The sequence below is a fragment of the Chlorocebus sabaeus genome, chromosome 18, assembly GCF_047675955.1.
Source record: "Chlorocebus sabaeus isolate Y175 chromosome 18, mChlSab1.0.hap1, whole genome shotgun sequence".
NCBI classification, from domain to species: Eukaryota; Metazoa; Chordata; class Mammalia; order Primates; family Cercopithecidae; genus Chlorocebus; species Chlorocebus sabaeus.
This window is the reverse complement of record NC_132921.1, coordinates 33,563,520-33,577,726: the sequence shown is the minus strand read 5'-3', so window position 1 is coordinate 33,577,726 and position 14,207 is coordinate 33,563,520. Positions and strand designations below refer to the sequence as shown.

Here is a 14,207-nt window from a genome sequence, read left to right as displayed (position 1 = left end):
CGGGAAGACTTAGCAAAATTCAAGAAAGGCACTCCAAAGTAGACGGCACAAGGCAGGGGCCCTGTGTGCCCGATTCTAAAGGCAGTAGTAATTATAGTTTAGAAAGATGCTATTATTTTTGGGAAATACATGAGTGTCATGATTTCTGCAATACTTTCAAAAAGTTCTACAAAAAAAAAGGAAAATGAAGAAATAAGGCAAGAAAAGAGATGATACATATATGTTTTGGTGGTTTATAAATATGTAGAAAAAAGATGCAAATATTCAAACATATAGAAACAGATACAGAGACAGACTCAAACTGACACAGAGAAAAGAGGCACAGACAGACAGAGACAGAAATAAAGCTTAGAAGAAAATATGTTTCTTGAGATTGCATTTGACAACAATTTCTTGGATGTGACACCAAAAAGCACAGGTATCAACAGAAAAAAACAGACATGCTGGACTTTACCAAAATTAAAAACTTCTGTGCGTCAAAGGATACTATCTACAGAGTGAAAGTCAACCCACAGAATGGAAAACAATATTTGTAAATCACATATCTGATAAGAGACTGATATCCAGAATATACTTTTAAAACTCCTACAACTCAACAACAACAAAAACCAAACAACCCAATTTTAAAATGAACCAATGACTTAAATAGCCATTTTCCAAAGAGGATATAGAAATGGCCAATAAGTACATGAAAACATGCTCAACATCACTAGTCATTAGTGAAACACTAAAACCAGAGTGAGATACTACTCCATACCCATTGGGATGGCTTTTATTTAAAAAAAAAAAAAAAAAGGCCAGGCGAGGTGGGCTCACACCTGTAATCCCAGCACTTTGGGAGGCGGAGGAGGGCAGATCACTTGAGGTCAGGAGTTCGAGACCAGCCTGGCCAATATGGTGAAACCCATCTCTACTAAAAACACAAAAATTAGCCAGGCATGGTGGTACACACCTGTGATCCCAGCTACTTGGGAGGCTGCGGCAGGAGAATCGCTTGAACCCAGGAGGTGGAGTTTGCAGTGAGCCAAGATTGTCCCACCGCACTCCAACCTGGGAGACAGAGTCAGACTCCATTTCAAAAAAAAAAAAAAAAGAGGAAGAAGAGGAAGGAGGAAGAGGAGGGAAGGAGGGAAGGAGGGAAGGAGGGAGGGAGGGAAGGATGAAGGAAAAAAAACAGAAAGTAACAAGTGTTAGCAAGGATGTAGAGAAATTAGGACCCTTGTACACTGATGGTACGTAAAATGATGCAGCCACTATGGCAAAAAATATAGCAGTTCCTCAAAAAATTAAACATAAAATTACCATACAATCCAGCAGTTCTACTTCCGGGTAGATACCCAAAAGAAGTGAAAGCAGGGTCTTGAAGAGATAGTTGTACACTCATGTTCATAGCAGCTCCATTAATAGTAGCCAAGAGGTAGAAGTAACCCACATGTCTACCAACAGATAGATGGATAAATGAAATGTACATACACACAATGGAATATTATTTAGCCTTAAGAAATAGGGAATTTTGCCAGGCGCGGTGGCTCATGCCTGTAATCCCAGCACTTTGGGAGGCCAAGGCGGGCGGATCACCTGAAGTCGGGAGTTCAAGACCAGCCTGACCAACATGGAGAAACCCCATCTCTACTAAAAATACAAAATTAGCCGGGCGTGGTGGTGCATGCCCATAATTCCAGCTACTCGGGAGGCTGAGGCAAGAGAATCGCTTGAATGCAGGAGGCAGAGGTTGCGGTGAGCCAAGATGGCGCCATTGCATTCCAGCCTAAGCAACAAGAGTGAAACTCCATCTCAAAAGAAAATAATAATAATAAAAATAAATAAATAAAACACGGAATTTCAATATATGCTACAACATGAATGAACCTTGAAGACATTATGCTAAGTGAAATAAGCCAGCCACAAAAAGATAAATATTGTATGATTCCTCTTATATGAGGCTCCTAGGGGAGTTAAACTCGCAGAGAAAAACCAAGAAGGTGGTTGCCAGGGGCTGGGGATGGGAAAATAGGGAACTAGTGTTTAGTCAGTACAGAGTTTAAGTTTGCCAAGATTAAAAAGTTTTAGAGATGGATGGTGTTAATGGTTGCACAACAATGTGAATACACTTAATGCCACAGAACTATACACTTTAAAATGGTTAAAATCATTTTACATTGTGTATATTTCGCCACAATTTTTTTAAGTGCATTCCAACTCCAGTTCAACTACTTACTAGATAGTTGACCTTGGGCTGGTTTGTTAAATCTTTATGTCTTAATTTCCTCATATATAAAACAGAAATAGTAACAGTACCTTCATAAGGTTATTATGATTAAATTATACAGTATCGATAAAGTGCTTAGAACAGTGCCTGACACAAAGTAAATCCTCAATAAATGATAGACTCTGTTCCATTTGTCTGTGTTTGTTTTTATGCCAGTACCATGCTGTTATGGCTACTATTGCTTTGTAGTATATTTTGAAATCAGGTAATGTAATGTCTCCAGATTTGCTCTTTTGCTCAAGATTGCTTTGGCTATTCTGGGTCTTCTGTGTTGCCACAGAAATTTTAGAACTTTTTTTCTATTTCTGTGAAAAATATCACTGGTATTTTGATAGGGATTGCATTGAATCTATAGATCACTTTAGATAGCATAGACATTTTAACAATATTTATTCTTCTGATATATAACAAGGGATATTCTTTGCATTTATTTATGTCTTCTTCAATTTTTTTCATCAATAACTTATAGTTTACATTGCAGAGATCTTTACCTCCTCAGTTAAATTTATTGCTAGGTGTGTTTTTTAATAGCTATTGAAAATGTATTACCTTATTTCTTTTTTCGATAGTTCAACAGAATAAAGAACCCAGAAATAAATCCATATACGATTTTTGACAAAGGCATCAAGAACACACATTGGGGAAAGAACAATCTCTTCAATAAATGGTACTGAGTAAACTGAATACTCACATGCAGAAAAATGAAACTAGACCCCTATCTCTAACCACTTACAAAAATCAACTTAAAATACAGACTTAAACGTACAACCTGAAACTATGAAACTACCTGAAGAACACTTAGGTGAAATGCTGCAGGACATAGGTCTGGGCAAGGACTTGCTGGACAAGACCTCAAAAGCACAGAGAACAAAAGCAAAAATAGACAAATAGGGTTATATCAAACTAAAAAGCTTCTGCACAGCAAAGGAAACAACAAAGTGAATAGACAATCCAAAGAAAAGGAGAAAATATTTGCAAACTATGCATCTGACAAGGGACTCATCCAGGATACATAAGGAACTCAACAGAAAAAAAAAAAAATCCAATTTAAAAATGAACAAAAGACCTAAATAGACACCCCTCAAAAGAAGACATACAAGGCCGGGTGCAGTGGCTCACACCTGTAATCCCAGCACTCTGGGAGGCTAAGGCAGGAGGATCACCTGAGGTCGGGAGTTTGAGACCTGCCTGATCAACATGGAGAAACCCCATCTCTACTAAAAATACAAAATTAGCCAGGCATGGTGGCGCATGCCTGTAGTCCCAGCTACTGGGGAGGCTGAGGCAGGAGAATCGCTTGAACCCAGGAGGCAGAGGTTGTGGTGAGCCAAGATCGTGCCATTATACTCCAGCCTGTGCAACAAGAGCGAAATTCCATCTCAAAAAAAAAAAAAGACATACAAATGGCAACAGGTATATGAAAAATATGCTCATCACCACTAATCACCAGGGAAAAGCAAATCAAAACCACAATGAGATATCACATCACCCATTTAGAATGGCTATTATTAAAAAGACAAAAAATTACAAACATTGGCAAGGATGCAGAGAAAGGGAAACTCTTATACAATGTTGGTAGGTGCTATAATTTGGATGTTTGATCCCTATAAACTTCATATTGAAATCTGATCCCCAATGTTAGAGATGGGGCCTAATGGAAGGTGTCTGGGTTATAGGGGCAGATCCCTTATGAACAGATTGATACCCTCCCTCAGAAGTGAATCACTTCTCACTCTATTAGTTCCCATTAGTACTGGTTGTGAAAAAGAGCCTGGCATCTCCCCACCCCATTGTTCCCTTTCTCATCATATGTTCTCTGTATACACCAGCTCCCCTTCACCTTCTGCCATGAGTGGAAGCAGCCTGAGACACTCATCAGATGCAGATGCTGCTACCAGCCTGCAGAAGTGTGAGCCAAATAAACCTCTTTTCTTTATAAATTATCCAGCCTCAGGTATTCCTTTATGGCAACACAAAACAGACCAAGGCACTAGGAAAGTAAATTAGTACAGCCATTAAGGACAACAGTAGGGAGGTTTTTCAACAAATTAAAAATAGAACTACCATATAATCCAATAATCCAACTACTGGGTACAAACACTGAGTATCCCTCACCCAAAATGCTTGGGACCAGGAGCATTTCTGATTTCAGATTTTTTTTTCCCCGATTTTGAAATATTTGCATTATAGCTCAGCATCCCTAATCCAAAAACCCAAAATCCAAAATAGTGCAATGAGTATTATTCTCTAAGCATCATGTCAGTGCTCAAAAAGTTTTGGATTTTGGAGCATTCTGGATTTCAGATTTTTGGATTAGGGATACTCAACTTCTATATCCAAAAGAAACAAAATCAGTATGTCAAAGAGATATCTGCACTCCCATGTTTACTGTAGCACTATTCACAATGGCCAAGATACAGAATCAACCTAAGTATCCATCGATGGATGAATTTTTTTAAAATGAGGTACATATACACAACGGAATACTATTCGGGCATAAAAATAAATGAAATCCTGCCCTTTGAGGCACCTGGATGAACCCACAAGACATTAAGTGAAATAAGTCAAGCACAAAGACAAATAGCACATGATCTCACTCATCTGTGAAAACTTAAAAAGTTGATCCATAGAGGTAAACAGTAGAACGGTGGCACTGAAGGCTAGGTAGGTCAGGCGGGGAGAGGGAGAGAGGTCAACAGGTACAAAGTTACATTAGATAAGAGGGATAAGTTCTGGTGTTCTATTATACAGTAAGGTGACTAGAATTAACCATAATGTACTTTACATTTCAAAATGGCTAAAATAATTTTGAATGTTCTCACCACAAAGAAATAACAAGTATTTGAGGTGATGGATATGCTGATTGCCCTGATTTAATCATTACACAATGTATAATACATCAAAACATCATATGGTACCCTATAAATATAATTATGTCAATTAACAAAATAAAACTTTTTAAAAATGATAGCTATTATTGATTCCAAAATGTAGTGATTTCCCCATAGCTAATAAATTAAAATAATGCTTCACGTTTGTTTAACCCTTTAAATATCTTTCAAAACACTTTCAAATGTATTGGTGCAATTAAATCCCATGAAAATCTCTTCTAGGGGACAGGGTCATTATAAACCTTATTTCTATAGATAAGAAAACTGAGGCATGCAAGGAGTTTAAAGTAAAATTCCAGGAATCCAAAGTCTGAGTAGAACAAGAACCAGCTTTAGAGCCTGGTGACTTGATTAAAAATTATGTTTTCTTTTCTACCAATACACATGGTACAGTAAATCCTCCAAATGGGCAACTCTCTTGTGGCAGCTTTAAAACCTGTACCCCTCCAGGGTTCTTTTCTGTTGCTGGTGAAGTGCACTTTTTAAGAGTGACTCACTCCATCAAGGTTTTTGACAAGAAAACTTTAGAAAACCTGTGGAAGGAAACTGATTGGTCTTTGTTGTTGTTGCTGTTGTTGTTGTTGTTGTTGTTTTTGAGACAGAGTCTCACTCTGTTGCCCAGGCTGGAGTGCAGTGGCGGGATCTCGGCTCACTCCAAGCTCCGCCTTCTGGGTTCACGCCATTCTCCTGCCTCAGCCTCCGGAATAGCTGGGACTACAAGCACCCGCCACCACGCCCAGCTAATTTTTTTGTATTTTTTAGTACCCAGTCTAGTTGTGACAATTTTCATAATCACTTCCTTACTGAATTATCTTCCGGGTAGCCCAATGAAGGTTCTTAACTGTGTTTCAGATTTTGTGTGTGTGTGTGTGTGTGTGTGTGTGTGTGTGTGTGTGTGTGTGTCTGTGTGAGAGAGAGAGAAAAAGGTTGATTGATTGATTCTTGGGCGCAGTTCTCCAATCCCTTAGTAATTGTTCATTGTGATGTCACCAGCAAAACTGACACAAAGAAATGGTAAATGTTTGAGATGATGGATGTCCCAATCACCCTCACTTGATCATTACACACTGTATACATGCATCAAAATACCACATGTATCCCACAAATATTTACAATTATTATGTATCAGTAAAAAACAAAATAAAACCAAGATTCCAGTTTTGTGACTCCCATCTGTTTATGTTGCTGGCAAAGTGATAGTGTGGCCATCCTCTGAAAAGAAGGCCTCTAATATATGGATTGCATCAGGGAGAGTCACACCTGGTCATTGGATCAGTATGGTTGTTGAGAGTTTAGTTTGTTTAGCTACTTTGACTAAGAGATAACTAGTTTTAAGTATTTATCCCTAATTTCCCACTACTGACAGTTTTCGAATTGACCTGGAGGTATGGAATTTATGTATGCATTAAGCTTGAAGTATACTGTGTGATACTTATTTAGTCTGAATTAGTATGAATATCTGACACTGCCTTTTTGCCCCCTTTTACGTGTTTTTACTGCCCAAATCTGCCTTCAGAAACAACATTTCGTTTCTAATCGTAATATTCTTGGAAACATTGGCACATTTTTACAGCACCATTTTACTTTTATTTACTGCAAATGATGATTTGTTAGTTGCCTGCTGCCAGAACATCTGAGCTCATTTGTTTAACTAAAACAGTACCGTGCACAGATGCCTGTAATAGGCAGCAACAGTTACCAACCAACCCAGTTCCTTACCACCTCATTATAGCTCTAAATCAAGCAAATGGGAAAGCAGATTATTCTTAAAATGTTCCAAGAAGTTTAGAAAATTGAGGGATGGAAGGATGAGAGGAAAGGAATTCTATTATAACAATCGGTGTGTTGCTTTTGGCAGGGGTGTGCCTGGCTGATTTCCTTTGTAGAAATAAGTAACACTTTAGAGTGCAGAAATTGCAGGCATCCTGCAACAAACAGAGCTCTATGACTCTAGTTAATACATAATTACTAAGTGTTTTTTTTTCTGGCTAAGTCACTGTATCAGGCACGGCGGGGGATGTATAAGTGAATGACATTGTCCTGTTCTCTTGGAGCTTATAATGTGAGCTCTGAAGATGCTTCTGCTCTAAAGTGGTGACTGCTGAACGAGGCAGTGGCAGTGATGCTATTTCAGATTGTGGCCCTGTGTTAGGGGATCCAGGCCTGGGGGACATAGTCACAGAATGGCAGGTGCTGGCTAGCTCACTACAGTGGGGAGCTTTCCAGATAATTCTGACAAATGAGACTGCTTCAAAAGGATATGCTTTTTTATATCTGGAAAGAAATAAATGTCTTTTAGTCTGGGTGCAATGACTCACGCCTATAATCCCAGCACTTTGGGAGGCCGAGGTGGGCAGATTACCTGAGGTCAGGAGTTCAAGACCAGTCTGGTCAACATGGTGAAACATCGTCTCTACTAAAAATTCAAAAATTAGCTAGGCGTGGTGGCAAGTGCCTGTAATCCCAGCTACTTGGGAAGCTGAGGCAGGAGGATTGCTTTTGCCTGGGAGGCAGAGGTTGCAGTGAGCCAAGATCACTCACTGCACTCCAGCCTGGGTGACAAAGGAAGACTCTGCGTCAAAAAAAAAAAAAGAAAAAAGAAAGAAAGAAAAATAAATGTCTTTTAAAAAATATTTTAACAGAAATTTAAACTTGACCAGCAGACCTTGCCTTGAGGGCTGGAAACTGGGAAGCGTTCCCTAAGGAGCCAGGGGAAATAATTCTGTCTGCTGGTAATGAAGGTCTGAGTGGTGTCTGACAGTGCCTAACTGCCTGCTTTGTACGGAGCTGGGAATACTGTGATGAACAAGGAGCCCACAATCTAGTAGGGGCCATAGACAAGCAATTGGGCAATCTTACTGCCACGTGCCCAGTTTTATGATTGAGTGCTGTTGGGGTGGAGAATGGGCTTCTTACCTTGTCTTAGGTGAGACCTGATCAAAGGTGGCTTCCTGGAAGAAGTGATGTCCAAACCAACCTCACCAATATATGTTGGAATTAATCCCCTTTTCAGGCTAATACTGTTGTAAAAATAAACCAGAGCTCTGTTTTGGTTTTTGTTTATACCCAAAACGAAAGTGGAGAGACTGAACTTGGTATTCCAGCCGTCTAGAATACTTTTCCAGCTTTGTAATTTGCCATTCCCCTGTGTTGATTAACCACCCCCTTCCCAGAGCATGCCAGGCTCTCTGTGACTGCCATGTCTCTGCATACTATTCTCTTTGTTCTGCCTGCCTGATGTCTTTTGGTCCTTCAGGAAGAACAGTTACTTCCTCCAGGATGGCCTCTTTGATTCCTCCTATGGTTCATTGAGTGCACATCCTGTGAGCTCAGACACAGGGCCGGTGTGACAATTCATACTTACCCAGCACTGAACAGTCTATCTGCTACTTCATTCCTCCATGTAGCCTGGAGGCAGAGGCAGCATCTTTCCCAAAGTCTAGCATGTCCTAGGCACCCAAGCACTATTTGCTGAATGAACAAATTTAGCAGCTTCGAAGATTATAGCCACATGTGTATAATTGAAACTCTTGGTTCCAGTCAGCTTTAAAAGAGAGTGCCATTGACTGAAGAAAGTGGAAGCACCAGTGAAATAGATTTTATGCATGTGGTCTAGTTATTAATTTCATAAAGCTTTTTACAATCCTTTGCATTTTATACCTCTTTTACTTTTTGTCTGAGTAACCGAAAAACTGAGTAATTCATAGTTCCCACTTCTTGCCAACTACTGTGCATCATTAAATCTGACCACAGTGATTTATTAATTAGAAGTCTTCTGGTTGTCAACAAAAATCAATTTTACTTAGTATATGCCAGAGAAAGGGGAAGATGTGATGAAGAGACTGGAGTGTCTCATAGAATCCAAGATCAAGAACACATCCAGGCTTCTGGAAGAACTGGTCCCAGGAATTGGAAAGCCAGCAGCAATCCTGAGAGTCCTTGCTGTTTATGTCTTTCTTTCTGCAAAGCTTTTACTCATCTTTCTTACTAACTGGCTTTCTCTGCCATTCTGTCAGTAGAGGATGGCCTCCCACCGCCCTCAACTATGCAGCCAAGTTCCAGCCAAATGGAAAACCTGTCTTTCCATCTCAATTCTAAATTCTCTAAGACTTGGGCTAGGCTTGGGTTAGATGTCAGGAGTGGAGACACGCTGCACCTATCTGTCTGCCTCTGCTCAACTCTGAAAAGTAGGTGGGAAGACAGAAAAAAGGGCAGGGAGGCAGCAGACAGAGAGACAGACAGCAGAGAGACGACGTAAGGCTGGCAGACACTTTATAAATATCTAATATGGTGAGTCTCCATAAACTACTACCCATAAACTATATCATAGGATCACTTCTAGGTTATCTTGTTTAAAAAAAGTCAATCTTAGATGAAACTTAAACATTTAACTTTAAAAAGACAGTATCTTTTAAAATATGCATATAATTTGAGACTTTTAAGGTAAAAGGATATTCACTTAAGTAGTTAGTAGGTCTTAGCTTTGTGTGTATGTATGATATTTTTTATACATGACACTGCCTTTAACTGCTGGGAGGTTCTAGCAGCTCTGTCCATCAGAAATATAAGGTAAGCCACTTTTGTAATTTAAGGTCTTCTAGTAGTCACATTGAAAAAGTAAAATGAAAAAGGTGAATTTAATTTTAATGTATTTTATTTAACCCCAATTTCTCAGATATTATCATTTTATGAATATAAAATCAATGAAATGTTTTACATTCTTTTAAAAATCTTTGAAATCTGGTATGTATTTTATGCTTTAGCAAATCTCAGTTTGGACCATTTCAGGTGGTCAGCAACTACATGTAGCTAAAACTAAGAGCAGGTTGGGCGCGGTGGCTCAATCCTGTAATCCCAGCACTTTGGGAGGTCGAGGTGGGCGGATCACGAGGTCAGGAGATTGAGACCATCCTGGCTAACTCAGTGAAACTTCATCTTTACTAAAAATACAAAAATTAGCTGAGTGTGGTGGTGCACGCCTGTAATCCCAGCTACTTCAGCGGCTGAGGCAGGAGAATCATTTGAACCCAGGAGGTGGAGTTGCAGTGAGCCGAGATCACACCATTGCACTTCAGCCTGGATGACAAGAGCGAAACGTCATCTCAAAAAAAAAAAAAAAAAAGAAAAGAAAAAAGAAAAATTTCACAACTGTAGAGGAAACTCTTAAACATTACCATTGCCACTTCTGGGCTATATTCTGTTTGCTTCCTTCCTTTGATTTCATGAAGAGAATCTCCCTACAGAGACAGATGTCAACAACCTCAACCTCCCACCATCTATATGCTTCTACAGGAGCTTCTGCTACAAAATTCCAACGACAAACACCAATAATACAACTGAGTTATTTCTAAGTTACGTGCCAACTCTACTGAGCCTACCAACATATATCATGGCAGAGTTACTGGGAAGTGTAGGTTGCAGAGAAGACTGGTAAGGTAAATCAGAGCAAAAGAATGAAGTATCCTTATGTCCTGCTAAGGAGTTTGGATTCCATCCTACATCTAATGATGAGTCATTAAGCACAAAAAAAAAAAAAAAAATTAACAAAACTCTTAGAGCAGCAGCAAGATGACTAGGGTATATAATGGTTAAATATCTGACCCTGGCTATGACCATCCTGAGATTTTTAGGGGGGAAGAAAAAGATAATGAGAATGACAGCAATAATCAGGTCTCCACTAGTGTATATGATAAAGTCTAACCATGTGCTCACAACAATCCCTATATAATTAACCACTGCTGCCAAGTGTCCGGCTAGTAGATTTGGATGAACCACTAACTTACTAAATCACAACACAATCTGGTACATAATCTTTAAAAATTCTTGTTTAATTCCACTAAAATTATAGACCAAATTAAAATACTAGGAAGGAATTCCAACAGCAAGAATATGGAACGTCTCTGCACCCACTGGATTCATAGGCGGATCATGTTTAAACCATATACACCAAGTATACTCTACCTCTCAGTTTAAACTCTGCCATCAATTAGCAAAACTCCTGCATACAGCTCACACAGATTTCCAATTTTGTGCTTGTTACTGAAAAGCAGATATGCCCCTGGTATAATGGAAAGAGATCGATTTTTGAAGCTGCATTTTTAAGTTCCAACTTCTTCATTAACTACTGGGATAACCAAATTACTTAATTTGAGAATCTCAGTTCTCATCTGTAAAATGGAGGTAAAAATGCCAACTCATAGGACAGCTATGAAGATGATATGGCAATGTGCAGAAAGCGCCCAGCACACAGCTCAATAAATATGAGTTCCCTAACTCCTCAACAACAACAACAACAACAAAACCCACTAGTATTAAACTGTCAAATATTTATTAACTTATTTATCCCTTAATACACACTTAAATTACTAAAGAAGTTTATCAGTCTTCCCTTATCTTCCCCTGCATTGAGCAGGAGAGGAGTATAAAACATCATTTAGTAATTTTGAGTGGTTATACATTTTGAAATAGTACCAAAGCAGCTCTATTAAACAACTGTAGGTGATGTGCTTTGATTTTATTTACATTAATGTTTTATTACAATAGAAGTATAAACCTAGTAGACGACAAAGAAAATCAACATCCTTGTTCACACCTAGGACACCTCTCAGTATTAAGCAACTTACATTTGCATGATGTTTTATAGCTTACAAGGTGGTTATGAATATATTATTTCATTTGATACAGCCATATTGTGAAAAAGGCATAGCAGATAGTATTTCTATTATAGATGAGATATTTGCACAGATAAAGAAAACACTAAGTAGCAGAACAAAGACTTAAGTCTAGGATTTTTTATTTTTTAAAAATTTCCACTTTCATTTTAGATTCAGGGGGTATATGTGCAGGTTTTTTACATGGGAATATTGCATGATGCTGAGATTTGGGATATGAATGATTCCATCACTCAGGTAGTGAACATAGTACCCAACAGTTTTTTAACCCTTGTCCCCCTCCTTCTTCCCCCCATAGTAGTCCCCAGTGTCTATTGTTGTCATCTTTATATACATAAGTAATCAATGTTTAGTTTCCACTTGTACGTAAGAACATGCGGTATTTGGTTTTCTGTTCCTATGTTAATTTCCTTAGGATAACGGCCTCTAGCTGCATCCATGTTGCTTGCAAAGGATGTTAATTCATTCTTTTTATGGCTGCATAATAGTCCATGGCATATATATAGCACATTTTATTTATCCAATTTACTGTTGTTTTTTCAGTTTTGTTTGTTTGTTTTGAGATGGAGTCTCTTTCTGTCACCCAGGCTGGTGCAATGGTGCAATCTTGGCTCACTGCAACCTCCACCTCCCGGATTCAAGCAATTCTCCTGCCTCAGCCTCCTGAGTAGCTGGGCTTACAGGCATATGCCACCACACCTGGCTAATTTTTGTACTTCTAGTAGAAATCGGGTTTCACCATATTGGCCAGGCTGGTCTTGAACTACTGACCTCAAGGGATCCTCCCACCTAGGCCTCCCAAAGTGCTAGGATTAAAGGCATAAGTCACCATGACCAGCCTCCAATCCACTATTGATGGGCACCTAGGTTGATCTGATGGCTTTGCTACTGCAAGTAATACTGTGATAAATATACAAGTGCATGTGTCTTTTTGGTAGAATTATTTATTTTCTTTTGAATATATACCCAGTAATAGGTTGCTGGGTGAAATGGTAATTCTGTTTTAAGTTCTTTGAGAAATCTCCAGACTGCTTTCCATGGTGGCTGAACTAATTTACATTCCCACCAGTGATGTATAAGCATTCCCTTTTCTCTGCAGCCTTACCAGCATATGTTGTTTTTTGACCTTTTAGTAACAGCCATTCTGACTGGTGTGAGATGGCAAATCATTGCGGTTTTGATTTGCATTTCTCTAATGATTAATGATGTGGAGCACTTACTCATACGTTTATTGGCTTCTTATACGTCTCCCTTTGAAAACTGTCCATTCATGGCTGGGCACAGTGGCTCATGCCTGTAATCCCAGCACTTTGGGAGGTCAAAGCAGGTGAATCACAAAGTCAGGAGTTTGAGACCAGCCTGACCAACGTGGTGAAACGCCCACTTCTACTAAAAATACAAAAATTAGCTGAGCATGGTGGCGGGCACCTGTAATCCCAGCTACTAGGGAGGCTGAGGCAGGAGAATGGCTTGAACCTGGAAGGTGGAGGTTGCAGTGAGCTGAGATTGCACCATTGTACTCCAGCCTGGGCAACAGAGCAAGATTCCATCAGAAAGAAAAGAAGGAAAAGAAAGAAAAGAAAGAAAGGAAAGAAAGGAAAGAAAGGAAAGAAAGGAAAGAAAGGAAGAAAGGAAGAAAAGAAAGAAAGGAAGAAAGAAAAAGAAAGAAAGAAAGAAAGAAAGAAAGAAAGAAAGAAAGAAAGAAAGAAAGAAAGAGACAGAAAGAAAGAAAGAAAGAAAGAGACAGAAAGAAAGAAAGAGAAAATTGTCCATTTATGCCTTTTATGGGGTTATTTGGTTTTTGCTTGTTGAGCCGTTTAAATTCCTTATAGATTCTGGATATTAGATATTTGTTGAACGCAGTTTGCAAATATTTTCTTCCATTCTGTAGGTTGTCTGTTTACTCTGTTGATTGATTTTTTATTTTGCTGTTCAGATGCTCTTTAGTTTAAATAGATTCTACTTGTCAATTTTTGTTTTTGTTACAATTGTTTTTCTGAACTTAGTCACAAATTCTTTCCCACGGCCGATGTCCAGAATGATGTTTCCTAGGTTTTCTTGTAGGATTCCTACACTCTGTGTTCTTGCATTTAAATATTTAATCCATCTTCAGTTAAACTTTTTATATGGTAAGGGGCAGGGGTCCAGTTTCATTATTCTGCATATGGTCAGCTATCCCAGCACCATTTATTGATTAGGAAGTCTTTTCCTTATTATTTTTGTCCACTTTGACAAAGATCAGATAGCTGTAGGTATATGGCTTTAATTCTGGGTTCTCTATTCTGTTCCACTGGTCTGTTTTTGTGCCAGTACCATGCTGGTTTTGTTACTGTAGCCTGATAGTATACTTAGAGGTCAGATAATGTGATGCCTCCA

General features: G+C 38.9%; 1 protein-coding gene across 6 annotated transcripts in view; it reads right to left on the bottom strand.

Moving 5' to 3' along the window:
* DYM (dymeclin) overlaps positions 1 to 14,207 on the bottom strand; it is a 398,885-nt gene that overhangs the window by 337,754 nt on the left and 46,924 nt on the right. The gene's annotated exons all lie outside the window — the stretch shown is intronic.